The following is a 15,498-nucleotide window of genomic DNA, read 5'->3' as shown; positions in this document are numbered from 1 at the left end:
TTTCAAATAAAACTGTGTAAACACATTTCTGTTATGTTAAGTAAATTCCTAACTCCAGTCAGACATCATGTGAGTATGTGAAGATTATAAGTAAATTATGTATAGTATGTGAAGAGTTGGCTGTCTGGTTAGGCAAAAATGTGACTACCTTTGGAGAAATCTATATTTATTATGTAAGTAATCTATATTTATTATGAAAGAAAGAATAAAGATAAATGACAATACTTTCCTAAAAAAATTGTATTTTATTCAAAACCAACACCGGCGCTTGAAACTTAACCACCCTTTAGATAAATAAACTATTTGCATTTGTTAGTTTTTGGCTTTGGATTATTATACAATTAAAAATTGTAACTGATTGAAAATTGGTAATATTGTGTCGATACAACCAAACACAAACACACACAAACCGATGTATTGTGTAAATATGTAACTAAAAGAACGCAGTTGTTTTCTACTTGCTCCATTTTGTGTATCCTACGGGCAGCGGAAAGGAACTACGATACGTTGATGAGTGTGAGCACCATAAGGCGAACAAATTAGCGAGAGAGAGACACTACCACTCGCCTCCCTCTTGGTATGGAAATTGTTGGTGTTACTCCTCTCAATCTACAAACTACGTGGTGCAAGTAGCATTGCCACTTCAGCGCACACGAGATGGGTTGATAGTCTGACATGTATCGTTACAAAAAGAAATCGGCCAGAATGGGACGTCAGGCGCTCAAATAGAAAATAGATTGTGTTTACTTGCCGTACGGCAAAGGCGCGAAAATGATAACTGTTTACCGAAGAACAATTTTGTATCGCGAAAATTTGTAGATGGTTTTTTTTATTATCACATTAAATGCAGAAAATAAGTGAAATTTAAATTAAATGAGTCAATTCAAATGCAACCTTATTTTTTCGATAAAGAGTAGAGAAAAGGCCAGGCTTAACCAAGTTGACCATTGTGACTACTACCGACCCATTGGCGCACGTCTCTATATTAGTTGCTTTGATCCATGATGGAAAGAATAATGAGATGGCGCCTATCGTGGTCCCGTTACTTTGCGCTCAGCGAATTTGACAACTAGTTACGTGATTTTAGCTCCAGTATGGCCAGATTACCATTTTCGTAACTTGGTTTAGCATTTTTTTTTGTTATTTAGTCTCGGAGTTTTATGACATTTTTCTAGCTGCTCTAATTAAAATGTAATATTTATAGTTTTGTAAAATATACATTTTTTAATAATTATTTAAATAATTCACTCAGTTTTATTTAGCTTTACTTTTTTTTAACATCTGGTGGCATTGCCCGCGATTGCAGGTGTTGTTGGTGTTCTTCTGCTTTCAGCAGTCAAATCTCTCTCTCGCTACTGCAGTGTTGCCTAGCTTTGGATATAAAAACGCACTAAAATGCCCATTCAAAGAAAATAACCCAACAAATTTTTATTGAATCACTTAAAGAACTTTGTATGCGAGACAAATTGTCTTTAAAATGTGCGTTTTTTTAAATAAATATGTTATGCTTATGTACAGTTTAATTCATGAGGTTTTTTTTGTTAAGGGAACGACTTTTTTGCTATATTTGAAGTTATGTAACTAGATAAGGTACTCTTTTTGTAAAAATGTCAGTATGGTTTCTTTAGTATTTTCTGGTATTTTCTTGTTTATTTTTACAATGAATATAACTCTTAATGTCCTATGTCTCACTAAGGATTGATGACCGGAAGAAACGATTACACCTCTATGGTTTTAATTCGCATTCAATAAATTCAAAGGCTTTTTAAAATGTGTAAAAAGGTTTTCAATCTTAAGAAGAGTTGAGAGATTGGCATTTAATATTTTTGCATAACCTTAAATGGAGCCAAAAATTTAATTTGCACTTTCAGATTATCAAATTTTATAAGAGTAAAAAAATTTTCATTAGCACTAAAATCTTCTCAGAGTGATCTTTTTTAACCTTTTTTTTGTTTAATAATATAGTTTGTTTTTTAACCTAAAGTTTCGGTAGCTTTAAATTAAAAAAAAGAAACAAACACGAAACTTAAAAATTTTGCATTTTGGGTATAAAAAAGCACTAAATTTATTGCGAAGAGCAAATGGTTGGCAATACTGCACAACTCAGCAAACGTGACGTCACGTACGCTCTGATGGGCGCAATCTTCTTTCTATTCTTGGCTTTGATCACAGGCCACTGTCTCCTAAGTCGAAATGTTCAAAGATTGAATGGCTCTCTTTCGCTACAGGAATAGTTATTTATTTATTTTATTTTATTCAAATAACTATTGACATTTTTTTTAAGCATACATACCAACAATATTATAATATGTATGTATATATACACATATATGTACCTAAGTGGGCAAAAATCATAAATAGTGGCACTTGGACATATTGAATAGGCGTAAAAATGCAACCTACTTGTAAACTCGAACTGGCATCCGGACCAATTTGCAACAAAGTGTGCAACTGAGATGATATCCCACGCGCATGCACAACACGAACTTCTACTACTTCTTTGACCGTTTAAAAGTTGACAAAATAAATCCAGGTTTAGAAGCGAGGTGGAAAAGGAGGTGATGTGATTGGACAGTGCTTGTATGCACTTTGCATATATCTAACACAAGATATATAAATATATATGTATATACACGTATACATACATATGTGTATTTGTGAGTTTTTACGTCTAATAGTTCAAGCTTTACGCGCATACCGGCAGGAAATCGGCTGACTACTAATTCGCGGTTGGTTTGCTCTTTAACTATGGTGAAAAATAAATTTGTAAAGGAAACTTCGGCTGCCACGTTGTTTGGGAGACTCGGCAGCCGAATTTCGCACATTTCATTGTTCAGATCAGTGATGCAGGTAAAATACCCTACTTGTATGGATTTTTGTCGAAAAATGTGGGTTTAGGGAAAAGAAGAACAGATTTTTTTAAATTCTGTAAATTTAGGGAATTTTCAAGAAGAACAGAAACAATTTTAAAATTGCGGAAAAACTTTAAAAAGTTCATTTAAAATAAAAATTCGCAGTAAGATTTCATGCCAGACTTTTTTCCTTATGGCTGCATACTTTTAAAAGCGTTAATACGGCAGCATTGCCATTTTTTTCTTCGTTAACGCTAACGCAATTTTTTCTTCGCGCGAAAATTGTTAGTTGTCCAACGTTTTCTGCCGCTTTTCACTTTTAAAGTAAGTTTGCAATTATTTTAGTTTTAGCTATTTTTATATTTAAAATGTATATATTTTACTGAAATGAGCTCCTCCTCTTCGACTGTCTCTTCGGAGGAACATCAAGAAAAACAATGCAAATATAGGAAACAAAAGTTCAATAACAAGTGGCTTGACGACGACAATATCAGTGGCTGGTTGGAAGCTGTGGCTAACGATCCATTTTAATGCAAATGCGATGCGTGCGACAATGTTTTGAACTGCGGCAAGTCTGATTTGCAGAAGCACGCTGAAACATAAATGCACAAAAAATATATGAAGGCAATAAAAAAGAGGCCTAAAATAAACAGTTTTTTTAAGAAAAAGCCGAGTAAACCGAATGGTTCCAAAAATTTCGAAATAAGACTTAGCATGTTCTTCGCTGAGCATAATGTCGTGTTGGTGGTGGACCATTTAGTCCCACTCTTTAATCCCACCATTTAATCCCACTCTTAAAAGAAATCGTGCCGGATTCGGAAATAATAAAAAACTGTGAGCTCGGAAGAAAGAAGTGCACCAGCATAGTAAAAAATGTTTTGGCAAAAGTGGAAAAAGACAATTTAATACAAAAATTAAAAGGAACCAATTTTTCCATAATGATCGATGAGAGCACAGACATCGGACTCAATAAGCATACCTATGTGTCTCCTGGGAAGATTTTTCGACGAGGAAAGCGAGCGAGTTGTGGTTAAGCTGCTGCATATAATTCCAATAAGAACTGATTGCACTGCAGAAGCTCTGTACGGAATTTTTAAAGAATCCATTTTATCTCTTGGAATTCCATTCAACAACATAATAGGCAATTAAGTACATTTTTTCAGCATATGCAAACATTTCTAATAAAATATTTTATTACATTTAACGTATGTGCAGCGATGGTGCCAGTGTAATGATCGGACAGCATAATTCCTCTGCATGAAGATTAATTAGGGACGTACCAAATGCTATAGTTGTAAAGTGCATCTGTCATTCTGCAGCAATTATTGCAAGTAAGGCTTGTTTAACGCTACCCAGAGGACCTGAGGATATTTTGCGGCAAATCGGTTCGTACGTTTCTGGAAGTTCCAAAAATGCGCGCAATTAGAAGCTCTGCAGGAAATGCTAAACGAGAAGAAAAAGAAAATCCTTCGGACTTGTACAACCAGATGGCTCTCTCATCACAAATGCGTCGAAAGTGTATTACAAAACTGGGATGTGTTATTGGCATTTTTCAACCAAGCTGTCACGCAGGACAAATTAAAATCAACAGAGGCGATTTTATTTGAGCTCAACAACCAGTGCAATAAGATTTATTTATTTTTTCTCAAGTATGTAAGGGAGAATGGGGAGTTGTGAGACGGGTTTGGTTTTTGGACCCCTATTACTCAAAATCTTAATATTCTGCATTCTGGAAGCTATTGGTATGGCCTATTTAACAAAACTACAATTTTCCTTAAAATTAAAATTGTATATCTATATATATAAAAAGAAGTTACATTTCCTTGGTAATCTTATAACTCAAGAACCGGCGAACCGATTAACACGAAAATTTCAGAGTTCTTTTCTATTTTCGAGGAGGTGGTTTGTGTGAAATCGGTGTATCCGTTCCTGAGTTATGACATTTTATGTGATCACAAAGTGAAGAAGATCGTGTTCGACGAAATTTAGTGGAAACACAACGACACAGACGGAGAAATCAGTCGGTTAATAGTGAAGCACCAAGAAACCGTCTTTCAATTACGATGCCACCATTGATTACAGCATGCATGCCTACATTAGCTAAATGAATATAGAATGTATACATTGCAAAGCAATTAAATGCAGAAACTAAACGCCTGGTATGTGCTGTGCTGGTGGAAAAGTCAAATTGCCGGTGCTAGAACTTCCGCCAGCACCTTTGCATTCATTGGTTTTTGGCAATTCACCAACGTCGAAGCATTTCCTCTTAAACATTAAAAAATACAATTCATGCTTTCAAATGACATCTTTTGGAGCTACAAATATTATAAGAGATGGATTTATGCCGACGTTTAAGGTTATTACTTCGTTTGAAATAAACAATATCATATTTAATTTATGTGCCGTCCCTGTGTTCGATGTTTTTAAAAATTCAGATCCGTTATCTATATATATTTCTCGAACTTTACAGATTCAAGGTCAAATATACCATAGAGCTGGGTCTTTGCTACTATTCCCAGATGGTGACCATCAATTTTTGCAAATATATTTTATTGGTGATGAGAATCGTGAATTAGATCAGCGCTGTGCAATTTAGACGAATACGAGAAGATCAATCATGAATGTTCCATCAACACGATGAATTGGTGAAATTGTTCAAAGTGGCACTCGATCTGATGCCCACCGATGACCACAAAATAATAATAAAAGCCGATAAAACACCAATTGGGGAGCACGCCAGACGATTCAATATAAAAAAACATTTTATGTATGGTGGTGCGAAGCCCACTGGGGAATGCTAGTAATAATATAAAATATAATACAAAATACAAAAATGTGGGGAGTAGTGAGACACCATGGTTTAAATCAATAAAAATGACTTATTTTAGTTGTTAGTTCTTTATTAAGATGAAAAATAAAAAAGAAAAGACAATTGTTGTAAAAAAAGTGTATAAAAAATGCAATGCCATTAATCTGATGATTCGCAGTGAGAACATGTATAATAACCAATTCGTAAATTGGCACACTTTAGGTGCACAGCTCGATCGCATACATTGCAATGAATGGAGTTGTTTCTGCTTAATTTTTTCGGCCTTGCACCTTTGCAGATGAAGCAAAAATGATATATATACAAACAATGCATGAATATTGCGAGGTACTTATGAAAGATGCGTTAAAACGTCGAAAAAAACGGTGTCTCACAACTCCCCAAATCGTTTTTTTATAAATGGCCGCGTAGTCATAAACACATCGAACGTTCATGCCCAAGTGAATGTGTAAATTCAAAGCTAATAGGACAATTAATAATTTGTATATATTGACATTTGCAATTTGCTATAACAACTGATCGAATGTATCGCAAAACAAATGATGAAAAAAACTTACCGAGAAATTCCAAAACACAGTAACTTGAGAGACGCGTCGAATGCGTGTAAATATGACCAATGCCAGCTGAAAAGTGAGATCGCATCGAGAACACTTGTTGACACTTAAAATCGAATGTAAACAAATGTATAATGCCGAAAGGTAACAATGCCTCACAACTCCCCATTTCCCCCTACTCAATTACTTCAATACTCTAAACGCACTTTTTTAGTCGAAAGCACCTTTAATACAGGTACTCCAACGAGAATCGATTAAAATATTTTTAAGCTTAGGTAAAAATTTTATTAAAAAGTCTGAGCTTAACATTACTTGTGCTGTTAGATCGCCACATATTTCTCTACCGCTTGAGGAAGTTTTTCTCGGATTTGAATGTAACGAGCTCCTAAAAACTGTTCCAAAAACGGCTGCAAACAAAATTATAACAGATTGTCTACAGTTTTATATTACTGCTTTGGAAGAGATACAAAGGAGATTACCGCTCAAAACTGAGCTATTCAAAGAAATTGAGTTTTTAAATACACAAGTTGCAATGGCAGTAAAGGGAAACAAAAATGATCTCACATTTGTAAAATAGTACAATATGTGTGGATGTCAACTCTCTCCTATAAGAGTGGAGAACGTTTGAGTTCAATTTCTCTGAAGACGAAAAATCTAACCTTTTAAAGATGGGAGTTGGAGTTTTGGAGCGAAGTCTGTAAACTTAAAAATTTCAATGACAATTTTGTTTTTCCTATTTTGGCTTAAGTAGCAAAGTTCGTTTTATCTTTACCTCATGGTAATGCAGACTCCGAGAGAATTTTTTCTATCGTAACAGATGTTCGCACAAAAAAAAAGGAATAAGCTCAGTCACCAAGTTTTAACTTCGGTCTGCATTATTCGTTCTTTTTTGCAAGACGTTAATCAAGATTGCTGGAAATTTCAATGCAATGAATCTCATTTCAAGAAAATGGTATCTGCAAAACTCTATGATCACGTAACTCAGGAATTCTTAATATTAACACTATGTTCCTTAGCCAAACACAAATGAGTACAAAATACAAACCTTTGTATTGTTTTTATTAGTAACATAAATAAATTAGAACTGAAAGTAATTTTTGTGATCTTAGTTTAAAAACTCTGTTATGTTTTCTTTTTAAGTTTGTCTTGTTTTAAACAGAACTAAATGTAATGAAAAAGTCTAATTTTTAGTCAATTTTGCCTGATTTTTTGTTTATATGTATATGTGTTTATAATATAATAAATATGTGTATTTATATATATTTGAAATAAAATTTGTTTTTATTATAAAGTGTCAAATCAGCACCAAGTCCAAAACTTATGCGAATAATTCAATTTTGACGTTGCAAGTGTCTCATTATAGTGTAAACACAGGACAAAACAATGTAGGGAAATTTGTAGGGAAAATTTTTTGTAAGCGTAGGGAAAAGTAGGGAATTTGTTTGGGCTGTGTAGGGATTTTTCAAAAAATCATTTACCATTACTGGTTCAGATAGCAACGAAGTAATATGTGCGAAGATCAAGGTGAATTGAATACTGAAGGTGGCGTCTTCTCAAAACAGTTACTTTATTTTTCGAAGTGTTGACAAGTGTGACGTCAGGCGCCTTAATAATACAAAACAAAAAACGGAGAAGAAATTACATGTTTGTGAAAATGTAGTGAATGGCTTGGTAATATTGAGATTTGTGAGATTTAGGATAAACAAACTAATGAAAACGAAGTGTGAAATTGTGAAAAAACAATTTAATATAAAGCATCCAAATGCAATTTGTTTGCGTTTTTATGCGGAAGACGCCATGCTAAGAAGGTGTGTGTGCGTATAATTGCTTGTGGTTGGTAGTTGTCACTGCGTTGGCCTACTCTTCCTCTTCACAAATTAGTAATAATTTCTCTTCATTTTGGTTATTTATTCATGGAGTCTGACGACACAGGGAATTCGGAAGGCGCAACCTTGTATTCTATCTTCCTTGAGCGAAGACTATGTTGATTTTTTTTCGTATAGCACTAACACAATCTTATCGCCAGCCGAAATTTGCACATTCATTTCACATACTCGTCCAATCAGTCGTTGTTCAGACGGTCAGTGTGATTGGTTGATTTTTTTCGTGTATCACGAACATAATCTCAGTTTTTTTGTAAACACATCCCAAGTGACGTTGGCCCATCAGCTGAAAAATCGTTTTACCATGGGTGGTAATAGGAAACGAGTTTTTAATAGCAGTGTCCCCTCGGCAGACAATGGCTAACCTCCGCGAGTATTTCTGCCATGAAAAGGCTTCTCACGAAAATCCACAAAACAAATAAGAGGAGGAGGGCAGCCAAACACCCAATTTAGGGTGTAAGCGTCAATTATTATTATTATTAAGTAGGTAGCAGGCACTTCAACCTAACCTAATTTTTACACTTGCTTCCCCAACAGGGTACGTTTAATATTGCGAGTACTCATAGTTGTGCTTTTAATAAATTTTAAATGAAATAAATTTTGTATTTGATATTTTATTGATTGTTAACAGTGTCTTTAATGTTAGTTATAAAATATGATATCGGTGAAGTCCGCTTGTGGGTATAGCGAAATTTGGAGGCACAATTTTTCAATTCTTCCACAATATTTAATTCCTATGCAAGGCGTCATTATGTCTCTCGTACCGTGACACTCAACAGTTATTCGGTCAACTGCATCAATATTTTTTGGTCCAATGTGAACCTTAACTCCCAAATTTTTAAAATTATTCATGTCACGAAATAAATAAGTTTCTCAGGGCATTCTAAATTGAAAAATATTTAACTAAATGTATATGTAAATATTTTCCAAACGTAGCTATAGCGTTAAATACTGACTGAAAGATAACTGATTGAAATGTCATACAATTGAAAATGGCGGTCAAACAAAGTTCACAGCACAGATTATTACATTTCCTGTCTAATGAAAAGTTAATTAAACTAACTTTCAGGCTGTAGCAGTATCTAAATGGTGTGCCTGTAAGGTACTATCAGTCAACACCACAAGTTGATTATTCCGATGTGGTAGGCTTTTTTTGGTTTTAGTGTTAAGGTTCAAAGTCTGAGGGGTTTCAACATTCGTAATCGTGAAAAATAGTTCACTTTCTGATCAAACAACGCAAATAGCCTACTTAAGCTTAACTATTTTTCTACACTAAGGCTTACAAACTTTTCGCATCATTTGCATTTAAAGACGCCATAAAGGAAATATTTACAAATTCAAGTATTATCAACTGCTGAATGCCCCTTTTTAAAAACAACGCAAAAAATACAAATTTAAAAACACTTAATTAGATAATGACTGAGTAGCTGCAGGAGTCAAGATGGCAAGGTGCACAACAGAACTGCCAATTGTAAGTGCTTAAAATAATTATAACAAAAACAACAAAAAACAGAAAGAAGAAAACTCATAACCTTACAAATGTAAGGTTAAGTGGCAGGGTCATTTATAGTACGGCATATAAAGTTGTTGTATTCATTCAATAAAAAGAGCGATATAAACCGCTCATTCATTCTTTCAACTAATTGAGATTCGCGTTGTGAAATATTTGTTTATGCGTCATGTCTGTTGTCATTCTTCAATTATCAATAAGAACTTCTGTTTTTATTGCAATGAAAAGTAGTAGTATCGGAATATAAATAAAACGGTAATGAATTTTCGAAAATATTGCTGTATGAATCAAAGAATATGCAATCAAGACCAAAAGCTGTCACAATATTTATTACATTTGTAAAAAGTTCGGTTCTCAATAAAATTTAACTTCTTAAATTGTTTTTTTTTTCTGGGTCACTGGGTAAAACACTAATGTTATAAGGTGAAGCGAACCTCATGTAACGCAAACCTTCCGAGTATTCTTTTGCAATAAAAACCTTATAGTGGAAATCGTAAAACTGTAATTCTCTCCAGTTGTAGGACAACATTAATACGAATATCTAACAAGGGATAAATGCGCCAATTATTCATACAATATTCCACGTTAGACCAGTGCTGTCAGGAAAATTTCATTAAAAAAACAAAAAGGTCGAACTGGATCTGGAAAAATCGTTTTTGTTTTGAAGATTTTAATATTTATTTATTTTTTATTAAATCAGCAAGAAATTTTCATCTGCTGAATATTTGTTCTTAAAGATTGACGCCAGCTTGAGTGAAATGGCTAGCTAAATACCAGAAGAGATCCATAAGTTTAACAAGGGTAGCAATACAACAGTTATTCGTAAATGCCAAAGGTGGTTTTCAACGTTCAGATCCGGTAATTTCGATCTTCCCGACTCACATCGATCTGGATGACCAACTTTAGACAATGACGTATTAAGGGCGGAGGTGAAAGCATATTTGTGTCAGACAATCGATGAATTGTCAAATACGTTTAACCAACCTCGGTCGACCAGCCATGGACATTTGCAACTCTTCACCGGTACAATACAGAACCGTTTTTGAGTGCTTGATAACTGCAGATGAAAAATGGGTCCTTTATGATAATCCAAAACGCAAAAGGCAGTGGCTCTCTCGGAAGGAACCACCACGAAGGACTGCTACGTCAGTTTTACATCCGAAAAAGATGCATTTTGTTTTTGATGGGTATTCGTGGAATCCTCTATTTTAAAGTGCATAAACCTGGTGAAACTGTTAATCCAGGCATTTATTGTGAACAAATAGATCGAGTTAATCGTAAAAGTATGCAGAGATTATCAAAACAAAGGCGTTATTTTGCAATTCGATAATGCAAGAACGCACTGCGCAAGAAAAACGCTGGAAAAAAATAATTTATTGGGATGGGTACCTCTCGCTCGGCATTATGTCATCGGGTTTTCATTTATAGCATTTACTGCAACATTAAGAAACAAAAAATTTCAAAATTGAAAAAAGCCATCTCCAGATATTTGCCAACCAATTGATTTTTCCGATCCGTCGATTCGTCATTGAAAATTTACATCCTAGATGGCAAAAGGTTGTTGCCAACGAGGGTAATTACATCATTGACTAAAAAGAAATACTTTGAAGAAATTTATTTATTCGAATTTACTGTATAATAAACGACATTATATTCCGGCCATCCTAATATATTATATATGTTGTATCATATCCTCGAGCCGTCCTCAAACACGGTCCCGTTGCGTTTTCAGTGCACTCTCAATTCTCGAAACCTAAGCCAACTGTCCCGTATCGAGAGTCTGCAACCTTCACATTTTCTCGCTAGACCCTTTACTCAAAATACCGGTTTGTTGTTAAGTACTACCCAGAAATTCAAAATAAATTGAAATGTACAAAAATTATTATGCCATCAATGGCAACAAAATAAAGCGCAACCGAAAAATTTAAAACAAATTACTATATGAATATGTATTACGAAAGTCGAAACGAAAACGTAATTGTAATAAATGCTATACCAGTAGTCTACAAACAGCAGATCTTCAGACAATAATTAGCAACAACAAAATCACAAACCGTTAATTTGTTGCAACGACGGACTCAACGAACGACTGCTGGTAAGCAAAACTTACACCAAAACAGGCACCACAGAAACATTCAACATCAAATTAATGAACAACACCAATGACGTAAAGATGTATGGCAGCCAGTACGAAAAATTGTAACATTCGCAGTAACAACGGCAACAACAGCAAGCATCGGCAGCACAGTTTGGCTCAAATAGTTCACCACTGAAAGCAATAAGCGTAAATGCAGCGGCGGCGCTTGGCAATACCATAAAAACAAAAGCAAAAACAGCACCAAATATAGTTAAAAATAGTAAGAAAAAAGTGATACGACATCAACAAAAACAATAAATTTTCAAATCGTATTAATACAACGAAAACAAACAACAATACCACATCAACATTACTGCAACTGTTGTCGATTGACTATTGTTAAGTAATAATAAATCACACAGGTCAACCAAATTTTTTCTTATTTTCAGTTTCTATTTTAATACATGAAGTTTGATTATAGGCGTGGAAAATAATACTGTATCTATTCCATATAACGCTAGCTTTTGTTCTGGAATAAGTGAATTTTGAAGTTTGTGTTGAAATAGCTGATTTTGATTCGCCACTTAGAGACTCCCTTAAGTTCAGTTCTGCTAATTGAATGAAGTACTTTTTTGGGAAAGCAATAACAAATGAAACAACTTAATGCATAGCTGCTTAGCTCGTAAACAACTTGCTTAAGTCAGTGCTTCCAAGGTATATTTGCTATATAAAGTACACATTTTGCATTTCGTTAGTGGTCTATGGGCATAATTGACAATAAAAACGCAATTACTTCTCAAATTTAACCGTTCGTTGTACATTTTTATATTTTCTGTATACAGTTTTGTAATTTTGTTAAATTTTTTTTTTTTTTTTGTTTATGCTCGCACCAAATTTGTTCACTAGGCAGTTGTCTAATCGAATGCAGTTACGATTGAGGGGTGTGTTTAAAAAAACTGAGATGGCGTTGGTGATATACGATTAGACGAGCGCGAGAAAACATGCCCGATCATTTCGAGCAGAATTCGGCTGCCGCATCTCCAAGTGACGTGGTAGCCAAAGTTCCCCTCACAATTTTCTTATTCACCATAGCTAAAGAGCAAACCTGGTAAATCTATCACCCTTGCTAAAACTCTCGAAGGAAATTCACCATGGCAAAATCTAATTGACTCAAACAAAATTTAAATTGAATCTAATTAGATCTTGCAATAAAGTTCAAGTTAGGCCCGATCTGCTAACAAAACACAGGATTTCACCCTAAAAATCAATTGGAATGTAAACTCATTCTAATTATTGCAAACTGTGTGCAATTAGTTCAAATTAGTTTTAGACTGGCGAATTTCTTAGCCGAGTTATGTTAGCGAACAGGCCGCGAAGTGCATATTTTAGTTTTTATATTTTTGGGTTTTTTGCTTCTGGCTTGTTCAGACTATCTAAAACTTCCAACTCAAAATCAAGAAAAAATGGGCACATAAACACACATACATATGTGCAAAAAGACATATCCGAGTTTGATGCAATTAAGTTCATACGAAGATACGAGTTCTACGCGTATCCACTTTAATAACTTTTGAACTTTGTTTAAATTCTTTCGTTTTGCATTTATAGTTTGATATTAATTTTTATTTTTGAATAGGAGAGACTCAATTTGCTTGGCTACAATAAATGCTTGGGGAACATGGGTATTAGTTCTTTGAATTACAAATATTTAATGATTATTTTTCTCCTATTCGACATCCGAGCTCAGATACAAAATCCGTGTTAACCGGTGTAATCGATCAAAAACTGCAGCTACACACACACACAGCCGAAAAAACTGCAATTAGGTTACTTGAATTCATTTCCCATTAAAATTTAAAGATGAAAAGAGCACATTTTATTTTTTGAGTCAAGGTAGTATCAATGAAACGATACACTCAACGACACTTGAATTATTGTTTGTTTAAGTGATTTTGTTTAGAATTTTAATACTTGGAAAACTTACACATAGTAAATAAAATAAATCCAAATACTACAATAAAACAGAAGTTGAGATTTTAGATCCCCTCTCTGAAATTTGGTTTATGACAGTTAGCGCGTTTCAAAGTAAACGAATTTTTAGAAACCACGCTTTAGTTATTCCTAAAAAACGAAGCTTGTTTGAAAGTTTAACTGAATAATTAAATGTTTAAAAGTTTTATTAGCTACTGTTTTTAAACATTCTGTGTGTCTAAAAAAGACACGCGCTTCTTAAATAGGAAGTGTACCTTAAGAAAGTCAGTTACCATTAATCTACGCTAGTCGACCGCAAGAATTGGTTTGTTAGATTCAGCAAATGATGAGCTTGATTTAGTCTGAAGAATACGTCTGGTATTTAAGTGTTCTCTGCTCCCTCCAAGTGCTCCTAGTGACACGTAACACTAATTTCTGCGGGATAAGTCTATGCAATATCACAAACAAGGTTATACCAACCACTGACGACTTTAAATTCGTTTTTCAAGTGTGAAAAGTACCACCGCAAAAAACACCGCGTCTAGTTTTGTTCTTGCTCCAAAACTCTTTTGATTATTCAAAACGACGTTCGAAGCCTTTTACCGGAATGTGCAATGCCACCAGCCTTTAAGAAAGGCGCTTACAAAGCAAGCTGCTAAAGCATTGGACGAGCGCAAAACAAAGCCAACCTCGAAATTCTAAAGGATTTTGTGTACTAGGAACTAAATTAGGAGAATTCATGTTGGTTGGTTCTACTTCTGTCTCGGTAGACAAATGAATAGGAGAGCCTTTTCTGGGTAAAGAAAAATCCATATTATATGGTACAGATGCATGGATAATATCGAGGAAATTTGAAAAGGCAATAGAAGCATTCGAGAGAACTATAGTATTCTGTCTGGTACCGATAAAGGTAGAGGCATGAGCTTTTTCAATTCCATAAGAACTTTACGATAGAGTTGCATTGAACGAAATGTTTTTTTACGACATCCACTTATTTACGAAAAAAGAATAAAATTTCTAATGAATAGCTGAAGCCCTTAGCATCCAGTGTTTGTTATTCTGTTTTATGTAGAATAATTATTCATAATTATTAATATTTTAATAATTATTCATATTTTTAATAATCTCTTTCAATAAATAAATAATTAATTTTTAATCTTAACTGGCACAAAATCGCAACCAAAAATATTTCTTGGCCGAAAAATTATCCAGGCTGAGGTAGCTGTGTACAATGAATAATTTCGATGGATATGTCAGTAAGAACCCACAATGATTAAATTGTAATACAAGTATAATTCAATGGACGAACGCCTTTGTAATAAATCCACAATTCAAATTGTGCGAGCGGAAGTGGTTTTTGCTGTTAAACGATGCATTTACCACTTTTGCTCCCCATCCTAAGTAAAAAATTTTGCAACTGTTGCAGTTTTTATCACAAAAGAAATCCGCACACGTACTTGCGCTTTTCTTTCATATCTACGCGCTTTTGACGAAACGATTTAGGTCAGCCTGGCACTTATTTCCTGTCAAACACCAAATTACTCGATTTTGACGCAATATTTATTAAGTTTATAATAATTGAAATTTCAATAAGCTTCCATCTTATTTAAATTTCAATCAAAGTATCATTTCTTCTAAAACAGATCGGAACCTATTAACCCAAAAGCAAAAAGTTTTAAAGTCAATTAAGTGGTTTTATCAAAAGCCCTCGGAGTATAATAGTCTTCATGAGTATGAATTATATTAAGTAGATAAAAGTTTAACTCTAAATATCAGCAAAAGTCCAGAAAACGGAACTAAATGTGCTATTTTCTTATCTTAAAC

The 15,498-nt window shown here is 34.1% G+C and overlaps 1 protein-coding gene across 6 annotated transcripts in view; it reads left to right on the top strand.

Moving 5' to 3' along the window:
- LOC128860834 (formin-like protein) overlaps positions 1 to 15,498 on the top strand; it is a 57,794-nt gene that overhangs the window by 19,680 nt on the left and 22,616 nt on the right. The window lies entirely within an intron of this gene.

Source organism: Anastrepha ludens, chromosome 4, assembly GCF_028408465.1.
Source record: "Anastrepha ludens isolate Willacy chromosome 4, idAnaLude1.1, whole genome shotgun sequence".
NCBI classification, from domain to species: Eukaryota; Metazoa; Arthropoda; class Insecta; order Diptera; family Tephritidae; genus Anastrepha; species Anastrepha ludens.
The sequence above is the reverse complement of the archived record's forward strand: the minus strand, read 5'-3'. Positions and strand labels throughout refer to the sequence as shown.